The 17638-nt window shown below is 46.4% G+C and overlaps 1 protein-coding gene across 2 annotated transcripts in view; it reads right to left on the minus strand.

Annotated features, from left to right (window-relative positions):
- Positions 1-17638, minus strand: part of kiaa0513 (KIAA0513 ortholog) — a 92174-nt gene that overhangs the window by 52290 nt on the left and 22246 nt on the right. Inside the window, exon 1 of one of the 2 annotated variants that reach the window (XM_078544737.1) lies at positions 9436-9551. The exons of the other annotated variant lie outside the window; for it this stretch is intronic. The gene's annotated coding sequence lies outside the window, so the exon portion shown is untranslated. Of the gene's footprint in view, positions 1-9435; positions 9552-17638 lie in introns of those variants that run through there. 2 annotated transcript variants of the gene reach the window in all.

A 17638-nucleotide genomic window follows, 5' to 3' on the forward strand; every position in this document is an offset into this window, starting at 1 on the left:
AGAGATTTACTAGAATAGTTCCAAAGATGAGCGATTACAGTTATGCAGAGAGACTGGAGAAGTTCTCCTTCGAGCAGAGAAGGTTAAGAGGAGATTTGATAGAGGTGTTTAAAATCATGAAGGCTTTAGATAGAGTAAATAAGGAGAAACTGTTTCCAATGACTGAAGGACCAATACGCAGACGGCACAGACTTAAGGTGATTGATAAAAGAACCAGAGACAACATGAGGAAAAGCATTTTCATGCAGTCAGGGGTTAGGATTTGGAATGCACTGCCTGATGATAGGGTGATGGATACTGTTTTATTAGTAACTGATAAAAGATAATTTGATAGATGAAGAAAAGAAAAAACAGCATGGATATTGGGAAAGGGGGTTGGGGCAGAAGTTTGTGGAACTAGTCCCAGACTCCCCAGCCAGCATGAATCGTTTCAATCTACCCTCTGTTCCTCTTAATATCTTGAAAGCTTTGGTCAAAATACTGTTTAATCTTCTAAATTCCAGAAACTACAACCCCAGTTTGTAGATTTTCTCATAATTTAATCTTTCATGTCCAGGTATCATTCTAGTAAGCTTGTAATGCACTCCTTCCAAGATGCGACGCCCAGAACTGCTCACAGGTGCGACCTAACCATGGCTTTCTTATTGCTAAAGGATGACTTCTACCCCATGTATTCTAGCCTCTAGATATAAAGACCTGCATTACATTAGCCTTTTTGATTATTTTCTGTACCTGCCCATGACATTTTAATGATCTATGTACACGGATCCCTAATTTTCTTTGGGCCTCCACCATTTTTAGCTTTTCACCATTCAGAAAGTACTCTGATCTATCTTTTCTAGACCCAAAGAGGATGACTTTATGTTTGTCTATATTGAAATCCACTTTCCATCCGGTCCTGAGGATGAGGCATGATCCTTGCCTTACCCAGCAGCCAGATTCAGTAGCATTAGGAATCTAAGGATTTATCCTCCCCAAGGGCCAACTACAATGTACCACGTGCTCCAAAGGAACATAGGACACAAGAACATTGGGCTGATCTGGCTGTGATCTCAACTCCACTTTCCAGTCTGACCCCCACAACCCTTGACTCTCATGATTATCAAAAAATCAACCTAATTCATCCTTAAATAAATTCACTAACCCAGTCTCCAGTGCTCTTTGGGGAAGAGAATTCCATAGACTAACGACGCTCTGTAAAAAAAAAACTCATCTGTTTTAAAAGGGAGACCTCTTATTGTTAAATGGTGTCCCATAGTTTTAGTCTCCCCCACAAAAGGAAAATCCTCTCAGTATCCACCCTATCAAGCCCCTTCAGGGTCTTAAATGTTTCAATAAGATCACCTCTCATTCCTCTAAATTTCAATGGGTACAGGCCCAACCTGACCAACCCTTCTTCACAGGATAAGCCCTTCATCCCAGGAATCAGTCTAGTGAAACATCTCTGAACTGCTTCTAACACAATTATATCCTTTCTCAAATAAGGAGACCAAAACTGTACACAATATTCCAGATGTGGCCCTGTACAGCTGCAGCAAAACTTCCCTACTTTTATGTCCTATTCCCTTTGCAATAAACACCAACATTCCATTTGCCAAACTAATCATTTGCTGTACTTGCATACTAACTTTTTGTACCTGAGTTCCACAAACTCACTCCCTGCCAGGAAACAAACTAGAACCACTGAGACTAACAATAAATAAATGGGCCTTTAAGCAGCGTGGTCGGTTCAGTGAAGAACTCTGGGTGCAGTTTAGCCTGGGAGTACAAACATCAACTTTAGGAGCAAAAACTGGAAAAGCGTTCCCATTTCCCCACACTGAGACGAGCAGAATCTTCCCCTCTATTGGAATAGTGCATACCTTAGCTTCAGGAGACTTGTTTAAACAAGTTGTTGAACAAACAAAACAAAAACAGAATTACCTGGAAAAACTCAGCAAGTCTGGCAGCATCGGCGGAGGGAGAAGAAATCAGTTAACGTTTCGAGCCTTCATGGCCCTTCGGCAGAACTGGAGCATAGTTTCAACAAGGGAGAAATATAAATTGGTTTAAGGTGGGTGGGTGGGGGGGAAGAGACACATTGAGGGTGTGGTGTGAGCAGATAATCAAAAGATGTCAGAGACAAAAGGGTCAAAGAGGTGTTGAAGGTGGTGGTCTTTGTCTGAGAAAAGTGCTAATTAAGAATGGAAAACAGGATATTCAAAGTACAGCTCTAGTGGGGGTGGGGTGGAAAGACTAAAGGTTTTAGTTTTAGATTTAAAAATAATGGAAATAGGTGGGGAAAGAAGAATCTATATAAATTATTGAAAAAAAAGGGGGTGGGGGGGGGAAAGAAACGGGGTGGGGATGGGGGGAGGGGGAGTTTAAGATCTAAAGTTGTTGAATTCAATATTCAGCCCAGAGGGCTGTAAAGTGCCTAGTCGGAAGATGAGGTGCTGTTCCTCCAGTTTGCGTTGGGCTTCACTGGAACAATGCAGCAAGCCAAGGACAGACATGTTGGCAAGAGAACAGGGTGGAGTGTTAAAATGGCAAGCGACAGGGAGGTTTGGGTCTTTCTTGCGGACAGACCGCAGGTGTTCCGCAAAACGGTCGCCCAGTTTGCGTTTGGTCTCTCCAATGTAGAGGAGACCGCATTGGGAGCAACGAATGCAGTAGACTAAGTTAGGGGAAATGCAAGTGAAATGCTGCTTCACTTGAAAGGAGTGTTTGGGCCCTTGGACGGTGAGGAGAGAGGAAGTGAAGGGGCAGGTGTTGCATCTTCTGCGTGGGCATGGGGAGGTGCCATAAGTGGGGGTTGAGGAGTAGGGGGTGATGGAGGAGTGGACCAGGGTGTCCCGGAGGGAACGATCCCTACGGAATGCCGTCAAGGGGGGTGAAGGGAAGATGTGTTTGGTGGTGGCATCATGCTGGAGTTGGCGGAAATGGCGGAGGATGATCCTTTGAATGCGGAGGCTGGTGGGGTGATAAGTGAGGACAAGGGGGACCCTATCATGTTTCTGGGAAGGAGGAGAAGGCGTGAGGGAGGATGCGCGGGATATGGGCCGGACACGGTTGAGGGCCCTGTCAACGACCGTGGATGGAAAACCTCGGTTAAGGAAGAAGGAGGACATGTCAGAGGAGCTGTTTTTGAAGGTAGCGTCATCAGAACAGATGCGACGGAGGCGAAGGAACTGAGAGAATGGGATGGAGTCTTTACAGGAAGCGGGGTGTGAGGAGCTGTAGTCGAGGTAGCTGTGGGAGTCGGTAGGCTTGTAATGGATATTGGTGGACAGTCTATCATCAGAAATTGAGACAGAGAGGTCAAGGAAGGGAAGAGAAGTGTCAGAGATGGACCATGTGAAGATGATGGAGGGGTGGAGATTGGAAGCAAAATTAATAAATTTTTCCAGGTCCCGACGAGAGCATGAAGCAGCACCGAAGTAATCATCGATGTACCGGAGAAAGAGTTGTGGGAGGGGGCCGGAGTAGGACTGGAACAAGGAATGTTCCACATACCCCATAAAGAGACAGGCATAGCTGGGGCCCATGCGGGTACCCATAGCCACACCTTTTATTTGGAGGAAGTGAGAGGAGTTAAAGGAGAAATTGTTCAGTGTGAGAACAAGTTCAGCCAGACGGAGGAGAGTAGTGGTGGATGGGGATTGTTGGGGCCTGTGTTCAAGGAAGAAGCTAAGGGCCCTCAGACCATCCTGGTGGGGGATGGAGATGTAGAGGGATTGGACATCCATGGTGAAGAGGAAGCGGTTGGGGCCAGGGAACTGGAAATTGTTGATGTGACGTAAGGTGTCAGAGGAATCACGGATGTAGGTGGGAAGGGACTGGACAAGGGGAGAGAGAAGGGAGTCAAGATAACGAGAAATGAGTTCCGTGGGGCAGGAACAGGCTGACACGATCGGTCTGCCAGGACAGTTCTGTTTGTGGATTTTGGGTAGGAGGTAGAGGCGGGCCGTCCGAGGTTGGGCGACTATCAAGTTGGAAGCTGTGGGAGGAAGATCTCCAGAGGAGATGAGGTCAGTGACAGTCCTGGAAACAATGGCTTGATGTTCAGTGGTGGGGTCATGGTCCAGGGAGAGGTAGGAGGAAACGTCTGCGAGTTGACGCTCAGCCTCCGCGAGGTAGAGGTCAATGCGCCAGACAACAACAGTACCACCCTTGTCAGCGGGTTTGATGACAATGTTGGGGTTGGACCTGAGAGAACGGAGTGCAGTGAGTTCAGAGAGAGACAGATTAGAATGGGTGAGAGGAGCAGAGAAATTGAGACGGCTAATGTCACGCCGACAGTTCTCAATGAAAAGATCAAGAGAAGGTAAGAATCCAGAGGGAGGGGTCCAAGTGGAGGGAGAATATTGGAGGTGGGTAAAAGGATCCGTTGAACGGGGAGAGGACTCCTGCCCAAAGAAGTGAGCACGGAGACGAAGACGGCGGAAGAAGAGTTCAGCATCATGCCGAGCCCGAAATTCATTGAGATGAGGGCGTAAGGGTATGAAACTAAGTCCTTTGCTGAGCACTGAACGTTCAGCATCGGAGAGGGGAAGGTCAGGGGGTATAGTGAATACGCGGCTGGGGCTGGGATTGGAAGATGGGGTGAGGACGGAGGGACAAGCAGGGGTGGAGGGTCCCAGATGGGTGTTGGAGTCGATGAGTTGTTGGAGCTTGCGTTCCTTAGCACTTGAGAGAAAGAGAAAAAGTTTCTTGTTGAGGCGACGGATGAGGCGAAGAATAAAATGAAACTGGGGGCACGCGCAGCTTTGAAAAAGGGTGCGGCGGTGCTGCTGGAGGGAGAGGTCGAGTGTGTTCATATGGCGGCGCATGGCACTGAGTGTGGATCTCAGAATGCGACGGGAACAGCAGTCCGAGAAACCTTTTATGTCCCGGAGATACCTGTAATCCTGGGTGGGTTCGAAACAAGAGGGATGGAATTTCAGTTGAAATCCACGTGGGGTGAGTCGGAGACGGAGACAGTCACTGAGAAAGGAGATATGGCTGTGAAAGCGGGTTTTAGTAAACACCTTGTCAAACACCAGGAGAGAAATGGAAAGCAATGAAGGTGAGCAGGGCAGAAGAGACAGTCGGAAATCCTGTCGGAGGACAGAACCATACTTCTTCCAAGAGGGCATTTTTTTGAAGAGAGGTGGCAGTCAATCAAACACAAAGATAAAAACAAAAAGCTAAAAGCTTGTCTGTGACATCTTTTGATTATCTGCTCACACCACACCCTCAATGTGTCTCTTCCCCCCACCCCCCCCCACCCACCTTAAACCAATTTATATTCCTCCCTTGTTGAAACTATGCTGCAGTTCTGCCGAAGGGCCATGAAGGCTCGAAACGTTAACTGATTTCTTCTCCGCCGATGCTGCCAGACTTGCTGAGTTTTTCCAGGTAATTCTATTTTTGTTTTGTTTTGGATTTCCAGCATCCGCAGTAGCTTTTAGCTTTTTGTTTTTATCTTTGTGTTTGATTGACTGCCACCTCTCTTCAAAAAAATGCCCTCTTGGAAGAAGTATGGTTCTGTCCTCCGACAGGATTTCCGACTGTCTCTTCTGCCCTGCTCACCTTCATTGCTTTCCATTTCTCTCCTGGTGTTTGACAAGGTGTTTACTAAAACCCGCTTTCACAGCCATATCTCCTTTCTCAGTGACTGTCTCCGTCTCCGACTCACCCCACGTGGATTTCAACTGAAATTCCATCCCTCTTGTTTCGAACCCACCCAGGATTACAGGTATCTCCGGGACATAAAAGGTTTCTCGGACTGCTGTTCCCGTCGCATTCTGAGATCCACACTCAGTGCCATGCGCCGCCATATGAACACACTCGACCTCTCCCTCCAGCAGCACCGCCGCACCCTTTTTCAAAGCTGCGCGTGCCCCCAGTTTCATTTTATTCTTCGCCTCATCCGTCGCCTCAACAAGAAACTTTTTCTCTTTCTCTCAAGTGCTAAGGAACGCAAGCTCCAACAACTCATCGACTCCAACACCCATCTGGGACCCTCCACCCCTGCTTGTCCCTCCGTCCTCACCCCATCTTCCAATCCCAGCCCCAGCCGCGTATTCACTATACCCCCTGACCTTCCCCTCTCCGATGCTGAACGTTCAGTGCTCAGCAAAGGACTTAGTTTCATACCCTTACGCCCTCATCTCAATGAATTTCGGGCTCGGCATGATGCTGAACTCTTCTTCCGCCGTCTTCGTCTCCGTGCTCACTTCTTTGGGCAGGAGTCCTCTCCCCGTTCAACGGATCCTTTTACCCACCTCCAATATTCTCCCTCCACTTGGACCCCTCCCTCTGGATTCTTACCTTCTCTTGATCTTTTCATTGAGAACTGTCGGCGTGACATTAGCCGTCTCAATTTCTCTGCTCCTCTCACCCATTCTAATCTGTCTCTCTCTGAACTCACTGCACTCCGTTCTCTCAGGTCCAACCCCAACATTGTCATCAAACCCGCTGACAAGGGTGGTACTGTTGTTGTCTGGCGCATTGACCTCTACCTCGCGGAGGCTGAGCGTCAACTCGCAGACGTTTCCTCCTACCTCTCCCTGGACCATGACCCCACCACTGAACATCAAGCCATTGTTTCCAGGACTGTCACTGACCTCATCTCCTCTGGAGATCTTCCTCCCACAGCTTCCAACTTGATAGTCGCCCAACCTCGGACGGCCCGCCTCTACCTCCTACCCAAAATCCACAAACAGAACTGTCCTGGCAGACCGATCGTGTCAGCCTGTTCCTGCCCCACGGAACTCATTTCTCGTTATCTTGACTCCCTTCTCTCTCCCCTTGTCCAGTCCCTTCCCACCTACATCCGTGATTCCTCTGACACCTTACGTCACATCAACAATTTCCAGTTCCCTGGCCCCAACCGCTTCCTCTTCACCATGGATGTCCAATCCCTCTACATCTCCATCCCCCACCAGGATGGTCTGAGGGCCCTTAGCTTCTTCCTTGAACACAGGCCCCAACAATCCCCATCCACCACTACTCTCCTCCGTCTGGCTGAACTTGTTCTCACACTGAACAATTTCTCCTTTAACTCCTCTCACTTCCTCCAAATAAAAGGTGTGGCTATGGGTACCCGCATGGGCCCCAGCTATGCCTGTCTCTTTATGGGGTATGTGGAACATTCCTTGTTCCAGTCCTACTCCGGCCCCCTCCCACAACTCTTTCTCCGGTACATCGATGATTACTTCGGTGCTGCTTCATGCTCTCGTCGGGACCTGGAAAAATTTATTAATTTTGCTTCCAATCTCCACCCCTCCATCATCTTCACATGGTCCATCTCTGACACTTCTCTTCCCTTCCTTGACCTCTCTGTCTCAATTTCTGATGATAGACTGTCCACCAATATCCATTACAAGCCTACCGACTCCCACAGCTACCTCGACTACAGCTCCTCACACCCCGCTTCCTGTAAAGACTCCATCCCATTCTCTCAGTTCCTTCGCCTCCGTCGCATCTGTTCTGATGACGCTACCTTCAAAAACAGCTCCTCTGACATGTCCTCCTTCTTCCTTAACCGAGGTTTTCCATCCACGGTCGTTGACAGGGCCCTCAACCGTGTCCGGCCCATATCCCGCGCATCCTCCCTCACGCCTTCTCCTCCTTCCCAGAAACATGATAGGGTCCCCCTTGTCCTCACTTATCACCCCACCAGCCTCCGCATTCAAAGGATCATCCTCCGCCATTTCCGCCAACTCCAGCATGATGCCACCACCAAACACATCTTCCCTTCACCCCCCTTGACGGCATTCCGTAGGGATCGTTCCCTCCGGGACACCCTGGTCCACTCCTCCATCACCCCCTACTCCTCAACCCCCACTTATGGCACCTCCCCATGCCCACGCAGAAGATGCAACACCTGCCCCTTCACTTCCTCTCTCCTCACCGTCCAAGGGCCCAAACACTCCTTTCAAGTGAAGCAGCATTTCACTTGCATTTCCCCTAACTTAGTCTACTGCATTCGTTGCTCCCAATGCGGTCTCCTCTACATTGGAGAGACCAAACGCAAACTGGGCGACCGTTTTGCGGAACACCTGCGGTCTGTCCGCAAGAAAGACCCAAACCTCCCTGTCGCTTGCCATTTTAACACTCCACCCTGTTCTCTTGCCAACATGTCTGTCCTTGGCTTGCTGCATTGTTCCAGTGAAGCCCAACGCAAACTGGAGGAACAGCACCTCATCTTCCGACTAGGCACTTTACAGCCCTCTGGGCTGAATATTGAATTCAACAACTTTAGATCTTAAACTCCCCCTCCCCCCATCCCCACCCCGTTTCTTTCCCCCCCCCACCCCCTTTTTTTTCAATAATTTATATAGATTCTTCTTTCCCCACCTATTTCCATTATTTTTAAATCTAAAACTAAAACCTTTAGTCTTTCCACCCCACCCCCACTAGAGCTGTACTTTGAATATCCTGTTTTCCATTCTTAATTAGCACTTTTCTCAGACAAAGACCACCACCTTCAACACCTCTTTGACCCTTTTGTCTCTGACATCTTTTGATTATCTGCTCACACCACACCCTCAATGTGTCTCTTCCCCCCCTGCCCACCCACCCACCTTAAACCAATTTATATTCCTCCCTTGTTGAAACTATGCTCCAGTTCTGCCGAAGGGCCATGAAGGCTCGAAACGTTAACTGATTTCTTCTCCGCCGATGCTGCCAGACTTGCTGAGTTTTTCCAGGTAATTCTGTTTTTGTTTTGTTTTGGATTTCCAGCATCCGCAGTAGCTTTTAGCTTTTTGTTTTTATCTTGTTGAACAAACATTTGTTTTATAAATATATAGCCAGTGTGTTTTTCAGAATTAGTTGGTTACTAATTACAGTAGAGACCCTGTACAACCTTGCCTAGCTTGGATGAAGACACATGCGCAAGAAAGTTATGCAGGTTTCATTTAGTTTTAACTGTGAAAAGAGCATTGTTGTTTCAAAAATCAGACTTTACACACCTACCTCATGTCATCACATATGTTGCTGTAAAAAGCACAAAGGGATGGAACTTCACAGTAACAGTTCTGACAATCCAGACAGAGATGTAAGTTTGATAAGGAACAAAGCTTTGCCAAACAGACCAGTTGACCCTATGAGACTCACAACAGGGAAGGATTAACCCCTTCCCTACCAATGTGTCTCTCACTTGAAAATATCAACATAGGAACAGGAAGTAGCCATTAGTCCCGAGGTTCTAATCCACCATTCACTTAGATCATGGCTGCTCTGTAACCTAACTCCATATTCCCACCTTTGTCTCATTCTCCTAAAGCCTTTGGATAACAAAAAAATCTCATCATTCTCAGATTTCAAATTAACAATAGATTGCTGTTTGTGGAAGAGTTCCAAACTTCTTTCAACCTTTCTGTGTAGGTGTTCCCTGACTTCACTCCAGAAAGATCTGGCCCTAATAGTTAGGATGTGCCCCCTATCTAGGTAGTTTCTATTTACCTTCTGTGTTCTCGTTAAGATCTTGTAACATTGCTTCTCAGGGTATGCAGTGATTTCAGAGAAGATTCATGTCCTCATCAATAAAAGGTGTAGATGCCTAGTGAGGTGCTTTATGCCTGTTAACAGAGATAGGGATGTTAGTGGTCCTGAAGCCTCGGTCAACAGTCCAGCTGGTAGACACACTGTCCTGAGTGGCACTAAGCTGTATAGACAGGATGATGCCAGCTCAATCATCAACCTGTTAGCAGATCTCAAATTATATAGGTCCTGCAATTGACCTCAACACACCCCTGATGGGTTAAAAATGTAAAAAATCATCCTGTTAACTCACTCTGATCACTATCCAGTGTCTCTGCTGAACTCACCAGCTTTGTTCACAAGAAGCCTGTAAAGCATTAATGCCCAAACACTCCACATCAGGGTGAGTAACTGTAAGGCAGGAGGCTGGAAAGTTTATGAAGAATGCCTATTGGCTGCACCACAGATTTCCCCAACCACATCTGTACAGAAGCTTGGGCAGGACAAACAAGGCACGGGAATACACAATGAATGGTAGGACCCTGGGAAGTACCGAGGATCAGAGGAACCTTGGTGTTCATGTCCACTGATCCCTTAAGGTAGTGGGACAGGTAGATAACGTGGTTAAGAAGGCATATGGGATACTTGCCTTTATTAGCCGAGGCATAGAATATGGCAGGGAGGTTATGCTGGAACTGTATAAAATGCTGGTTAGGCCACAGCTAGAGTATTGCGTGCAGTTCTGGAATCCGCATTATTGGAAGGATGTGATTGTACTAGAGAGAGTGCAGAGGAGATTTACTAGGATTTTGCCTGGGCTGGAGAGTTTTAGTTATGAGGAGAGATTGGATAGACAGGTTATTTTCCCTGGAGCAGAGGAGATTGAGGGGGGACATGATTGAGGTGCATAAAATTATGAGGGGCATAAATAGGGTAGACAAGAAGGAACTTTTTCCCTTGGTGGAGGGATCAATAACCAGGGGGTATAGATTTGAGGTAAGGGGCAGGAGGTTTAGAGGGGATGTGAGGAAGAATTTTTTTCACCCTGAGGGTGGTGGGAATCTGGAACTCACTGCCTGAAAGGGTGGTACAGGCAGAAACCCTCATAACATTGAAGAAATATTTGGATGTGCACTTGCGATGCCATGGCATACAAGGCTATGGGCCTAGTGCTGGAAAATGGAATTAGAATAGTTAGGTACTTGTTTGACTGGCACAGACTTGAAGGACCGAAGGGCCTTTTTCTGTGCTGTAGACCTCTATGACTCTAAGCTGCAAAGGCTGCCAGAGACTCAAGCAGAAAGACGCCACTCAATAATCTCGAGCTGTGATGTCACTGTCCTGGCACCTTCCACTTGGAGAACAGAGAGACTCATGGCCAAGAACAACAGTATCCACACTCTATCCTAAAGAGTGGGACATTTTCTGAACTGTTGGAAAAAAACTGCTGGACAAAACTGGGGACACTGACTCAAGCTCAGGAAAGAGAAGGAGAACAGTTGAAACTGAACCACTTCACACAGAGTGTGGAACAAGAAGCAGATTGGCTGGGGAGGCAGTGGAGAGAGAGTGTGCTGTTAAGTGCAAAGAGAACTGCATGGTTTTCCAGTCTTAAACCAGTGACTGAGGGCATTTTTAGAACTTTGGGAGTCCGCCAATGGACTCAATGACCTTTGCTGTTCCTGTATGGTCTCAAGAGCTTAGTCAACATGGAAAGTCCTTCACCCAAAAGTATTTTCCTTTCAACAATAAACCGGCTGCAAGGAACAGGAGCTGAGATAAGCACTGCCCTTGGACAATACACCTGGGTTGGGAGCTGGAGTTTGAAAGACACATTGTTGTTGAGATAAATAAAGAAAAAAAAGACTTGCATTTCAATAGTACCTTCCATTACCTCAGGACATCTCAAAGCACTTTACAGCCAATGAAATTTCTAAAGTGTAGTCACTGTTGCAATGTAGGAAGTGCATAACAAGGTCCCACACACGGCAATAATGACCAGATAAACTGTTTTAGTGATGCTGATTTTTAGAGATAACTACTGGCCAGGACACTGGGGATAACGCCCCTGCTCTTCTTCAAAATACCGTGTCCACTTGAGAGAGCAAGTGAAGCCTTGGTTTAACATCTCATCAGAAAGATGACATCAGTATTGCAGTGGGAGCGTCAGTCTCTGTGCTCAAGTCTCAGGAGTGGGGCTTAAACCCAGGATCTCCGGGGTTGATATAGGTATATCAATGGGAAGAGGATAACCAGGGAAAGAGTAGGGCCCATAAGGGACCAAGGGGGCAATCTATGGGTGGAGCCAGAGGACATCGCTAGAGTGTTGAATGAATACTTCACATCTGTCTTCACCCAAGAGAATGAGGATGAAGGTATTGAACTCAGGGAGAGAGACTGCGAGGTACTTAAGCAAATTGATATAGGGAGTGACAAGGTATTGGGGGCGTTGGCAGGCTTAAAAGTGGACAAATCTCCAGGTCCAGATGATTTGTGTCCCAGGCTATTGAGGGAGGCAAGGGAGGAGATCGCAGGGGCTCTGAGCCAAATTTTTAATTCCTCTCTGGCCATGGGGGAGATGACAGAGGACTGGAGAACAGCTAATGTGGTTCCGCTATTTAAGAAGGGTTGTAGAGATAAGCCAGGGAACTACAGGCCAGTGAGTCTCACGTCAGTGGTAGGGAAACTATTGGAGAAAATTCTGAAGGAGAGAATCTACCTCCACTTGGAGAGGCAAGGTTTGATCAGGGATAGTCAGCGCGGCTTTGTCAGAGGGAGGTCATGCCTAACAAATTTGATTGAATTTTTTGAGGAGGTGACCAGGTGTGTAGATGAGGGTAGTGCAGTTGATGTAGTTTATATGGATTTCAGCAAAGCCTTTGACAAGGTCCCACATTGGAGACTTATAAAGAAGGCAAATGCACATGGGATACAGGGTAATTTGATAAGGTGGATTCAAAATTGGCTTAGTTGTAGGAGAGGGAGGGTGATGACAGAAGGCTGCTTTAGTGACTGGAAGTCAGTGTCCAGTGGCATTCTGCAGAGATCTATGCTCGGTCCCCTATTATTTGACATTTATATAAACAACATAGATGACTATGTGGGGGGTAGGATTAGTAAGTTTGCAGATGACACAAAGATTGGCTGGGTGGTTAACAGTGAGGTTGAGTGTCTTGGGCTACAGGAAGATATAGACGGGATGGTCAAATGGGCAGATAAGTGGCAGATGGAATTTAACCCTGAAAAGGTGGAGGTGATAAACTTTGGAAGGAGTAATTTGACAAGGAAGTATTCAATGAACGGCATGGCACTAGGAAGTTCTGAGGAACAAAGGGACCTTGGCGTGTGTGTCCATAGATCTCTGAAGGCAGAGGGGTATGTTAGTGGGGTGGTGAAAAAGGCATATGGGACACTTGCCTTTATCAATCGAGGCATAGATTATAAAAGTATGGAGGTCATGTTGGAGTTGTATAGAACCTTGGTGAGGCTACAGCTGGAGAGCTGTGTGCAGTTCTGGTCACCACATTATAGGAAGGATGTGATTGCACTGGAGGGGGTGCAGAGGAGATTCACCAGGATGTTGCCTGGGATGAAACATTTAAGTTATGAAGACAGATTGGATAGACTTGGGTTGTTTTCATTGGAGCAGAGAAGACTGAGGGGCAACCTGATCGAGGTGTACAAGATTATGAGGGGCTTGGACAGGGTGGATGGGGAGCAGCTGTTTCCCTTAGTTGAAGAGTCAGTCACAAGGAGGCATAAGTTCAAGGTGAGGGGCAGGAGGTTTAGGGGGGATGTGAGGAAAAACCTTTTTACCCAGAGGGCGGTGACGGTCTGGAACGCACTGCCTGGGAGGGTGGTGGAGGCGGGTTGCCTCACATCCTTTAAAAAGTACCTAGATGACCACTTGGCACATCATAACATTCAAGGCTATGGGCCAAGTGCTGGCAAATGGGATTAGGTAGGTAGGTCAGGTGTTTCTCACGTGTCGGTGCAGACTCAATGGACCAAAGGGCCTCTTCTGCACTGTGATTCTGGCTCAGAGGCAGCAGTGATACTGACTGAAATACAGATCAAGCCCCCAAATACTGTTCAGTTTTCTAGAGATTCCAAGGACTCACTTTCTTGGTAAAAGCTGAAGGATCCATTTGGAGACACCTTCTAAGCCAGCCTGAGAGAGCAGTGTACAGACCTTCTCCTGCTAAACAGCTGCCTTCCATTGCAAACAGTTCTGTTGACAGCACTAAAGCTGCTTAAACAGACTAAGTGCCAGAGCTAGACTTCCTGCAACATTCTGCACACAAATGCCTTTTAGTAACACCAGGATCCACAGTATTAGAGCTCCTACCCTCTTACTTCCAGCCTTTCACTTGTGGGATTTTCAGCTTATATAAACTCCCAGAACTCCAAGCTATGCTTAGCAGTGTCCAACTGGTCTCATTTATTCCTTGCCACCCACTGACCTTAACTCTTGCACTTTACAGATGTTAACTTCTCACGCGAATGCATCAAGCTCCACCCAATCTCTCAGGGCAAATGTATGAGCATACATAACTCATCATAATTCTGCATGCAGTACCCTTGACAGAGGAGAGGAATTAAAGAACCTCAACATGGATACTGGACAAGGAGGTACTGTTTGATGATCGGCTAAAAGTTTTGAGAAAGTTGCTAAGTAGTTGGATGTCAGAAGCCCTGTCAAAATAAGCAAATAAATAAGGTTGGATCCTGTATCATTGCTGGGCAGATTCTGGGTTAGATAAGAAAAAAGCCTCATTATCAGATAGAAAGTATTATTAATGTACATGGGGGCCAGTCACTAGTGTAGGCCCACATGGATCAGGATTTATGCCATTGCTCTTCACAACTTTGTCAACAATCTCGATGAAGCCATCTCAGGAAATGTCTCCAAACTTGTGAATGTTATAAAGAATTATGCAGAGGCAATAATCTTGGAGAAAAAATAAGATGTAGCTAGATTGAGATGTGTTGGGACAAATAGGACCATATCTGGCAGATTGTTTTCACTTTGTTGATTAAATTTGGTGTAATGCAAGTTGGGGAAATGCAAACAGTTGTAGGGTTTTAGGCTCACAGCTGCTGAACAGGAATAGGATCTGGGGAATAGAGCACACAAATAAATATAACATACTTTGGACTGGTTAATGTAAAATGGTTCAAGCCAGTGAAATTGAGGCAGTTAGTCCTTTCCCCAATGTGGACAGTGAACATCCCAGTTGGCTCCCTGATGAGGATTAAGATGAACAGAGTTAAGGATTCATCTGGTTCTCCTTTGATTAAATGTCCTTGCAATCTCTTTTGGTTTATTTATCCTAGCATTTTTACACACTTGCAAATATTTGGTCATGTCCCCTATTTAAGAATTCTGGTCTAGGATAGTTTGTAAACCATGAGTGGCCTCAAGCTTTATTGGGCCTACTCACTGATGCCCATGTGTGTACTCAGCTGATCTCAACCAGAGCATGATATCTGGCCTTGGTATTCACAGGCCGGGAAGGGGGGAAAAAAAATCAACTTATTCAGTTCGTATCGATGACTCAGTGCCAGCCCAGAAAGTGTGTATGGACAACAGGTGAGGACAGAATGAATTGGTGTGTAACTGCCACTTAGCACCACTGTCAACATCACTTTCCATCATTTTGCTGATGATTGAGAATAGGTTGATGGGGCAGTGATTGGCCGGATTGGGTTTGTCCTGCTTTTTGTGGGTAGATGTACACATGGACGATCTTCCAAATTGTCAAATAGATGCCAGTATTATAGCTGTACTGGAATAGATTGGCTAGGGACAGAGCTAATTCTGGAGCACAAGGCTGTAGCAGTACAGACTGGTGGGTATTGTTGGGGCTCATAGATCTTACTATATGCACTCAGCAGTTTCTTGATATCACATGGAGTGACATCAGTTGCAATCTGCATAAGGTCACTTCCAGCTATTGTTTGAGTAATGAGAGATCATAATTTATCCCTTCCTTCTTCTGCCTGAGGAATTTAAGGTCATCACTTCACATTCACAGCTTGGCCTTACAGTTCTCCCATCCTAGCCTCTCCCCTCATCAGCCCTCTGCACCCACCCACACACTCTCTCTTGTGGGGGAGGGCAGGGGGTACAAAGGCTGATTTTTTCCCCCTCTGATCCTTGGGACTGAGAATGACTGCCACCACAGCTTGACTTTACCTAATGCAACAATGCAAAAAATACAGTCTGTCAAGTTCTGATATATGCAGCTTAGACAATAGATCACAGCACAGCAGCAGCTCCTCTGGCACTCACTGACTAACCTTATGCCCAATAGAAAACTTTGATGGGAGTTTTCCAATTTCCTCAACTAAACTACGAATAGCTGGCTGATTCCTGTGAAAATGGAATCATTGCTGAAATCTTTCAATCAGGTGTTTCAAATCCTGGAAGGAAACAGGGATTGTGGTTAAAAGATTAAGTTGTAGAAAAAAAATGTAATTTAATGTGCAATTATTTTCCCAACAAAACCTTTAAGATCGAAACACAACTGGATGTCACATGGGGAGGTTAAGAGTACTAGAGGGAGGAGTTTCACTGAACTGATTGTTTTTTTTTCTGAGTTTTAATTTGTTTTGTTTATGATTCATGTAGAAAACAGGTAAAACGGATGAGTTAAGGGTGAGGATTGACACGTGGAATTGTGATATAGTAGCCATCACAGAGACGTGGTTGAGGGAGGGGCAGGATTGACAGCTCAACATTCCGGGATATAGAATCTTCAGGCGAGACACGGGAGGGGGTAAAAGAGGAGGAAGCGTTGCATTATTAGTTAAGGAATCAGTTACTGCAGTAAGGAGAGATGATATCTTGGAGGGGGCATCGAATGAAGCTTTGTGGGTAGAGTTTAGGAATAAAAAAGGGGCAGCCACATTGTTAGGTGTTTATTATAGATCCCCAGATAGTCAACAGGAAATTCAGGAGCAAATATGTGCACAATTTGCGGAGGTGTGTAAAAACAATAACAATAGGGTAATTATATTAGGTGATTTAAACTTTCCCAACATTAATTGGGATAGACATAGTGTTAAGGGACTGGATGGAGTGGATTTCTTGAAATGTGTACAGGAGAACATTTAAGTCAATATGTAGAGGGTCCAACAAGGGACAGCACAGTGCTGGACCTAATTCTGGGGAATGAAGCCGGACAGGTGGCTGTGGTGGTGATGGGGGAACATTTTGGTAATAGCGGCCACAACATGGTACGATTTACGTTTGTTATGGACAAAGAAATAGACAAGTTGCAAAAAAATGTTTTGGATAGGGGGAGAGTGGATTTTAGTAAAATAAGGCAGGATCTGGCCAAGGTAGACTGGGAACAGTTACTTGTGGGGAAATCTACAGAGGAACAGTGGGGGGTGTTCAAAAAGGAAATGGGGAGGGTATAGGCTCAACATGTTCCCTCGAGGGTGATAGGAAGGAGTAACAAGCCCAGAGAACCATGGATGACCAGAGATATTCAGGTTACGATGAGAAGGAAAAGAGAGGGTATTAGCAGGTACAAGGGAAGCAAATCAGCAGAGGCATTCGTGGAGTACAGAAAGTGCAGGGTGGAGCTTAAGAAAGCAATCAGGAGTGCAAAGAGGGGATATGAGAAAGCTCTGGCTGGTAAAAGTAGGGGAAATCCCAAGATATTCTATAAATGTATCTATGGGAAGAAGATAACCAGGGAAAGAGTAGGGCCCATAAGGGACCAAGGGGGCAATCTATGGGTGGAGCCAGAGGATATCGCTAGAGTGTTGAATGAATACTTCACATCTGTCTTCACCCAAGAGAATGAGGATGAAGGTATTGAACTCGGGGAGAGAGACTGCAAGGTTCTTGAGCAAATTGATATAGGGAGTGACAAGGTATTGGAGGTGTTGGCAGGCTTAAAAGTGGACAAATCTCCAGGTCCAGATGATTTGTGTCCCAGACTGCTGAGGGAGGCAAGGGAGGAGATTGTAGGGGCTCTGAGCCAAATATTTAATTCCTCTCTGGCCACAGGGAAGGTGACAGAGGACTGGGGAACAGCTAATGTGGTTCCGCTATTTAAGAAGGGTTGTAGAGATAAGCCAGGGAACTACAGGCCAGTGAGTCTCACGTCAGTGGTAGGGAAACTATTGGAGAAAATTCTGAAGGAGAGAATCTACCTCCACTTGGAGA

Source organism: Cetorhinus maximus, chromosome 6, assembly GCF_964194155.1.
Source record: "Cetorhinus maximus chromosome 6, sCetMax3.hap1.1, whole genome shotgun sequence".
In the NCBI taxonomy this organism is placed as follows: Eukaryota; Metazoa; Chordata; class Chondrichthyes; order Lamniformes; family Cetorhinidae; genus Cetorhinus; species Cetorhinus maximus.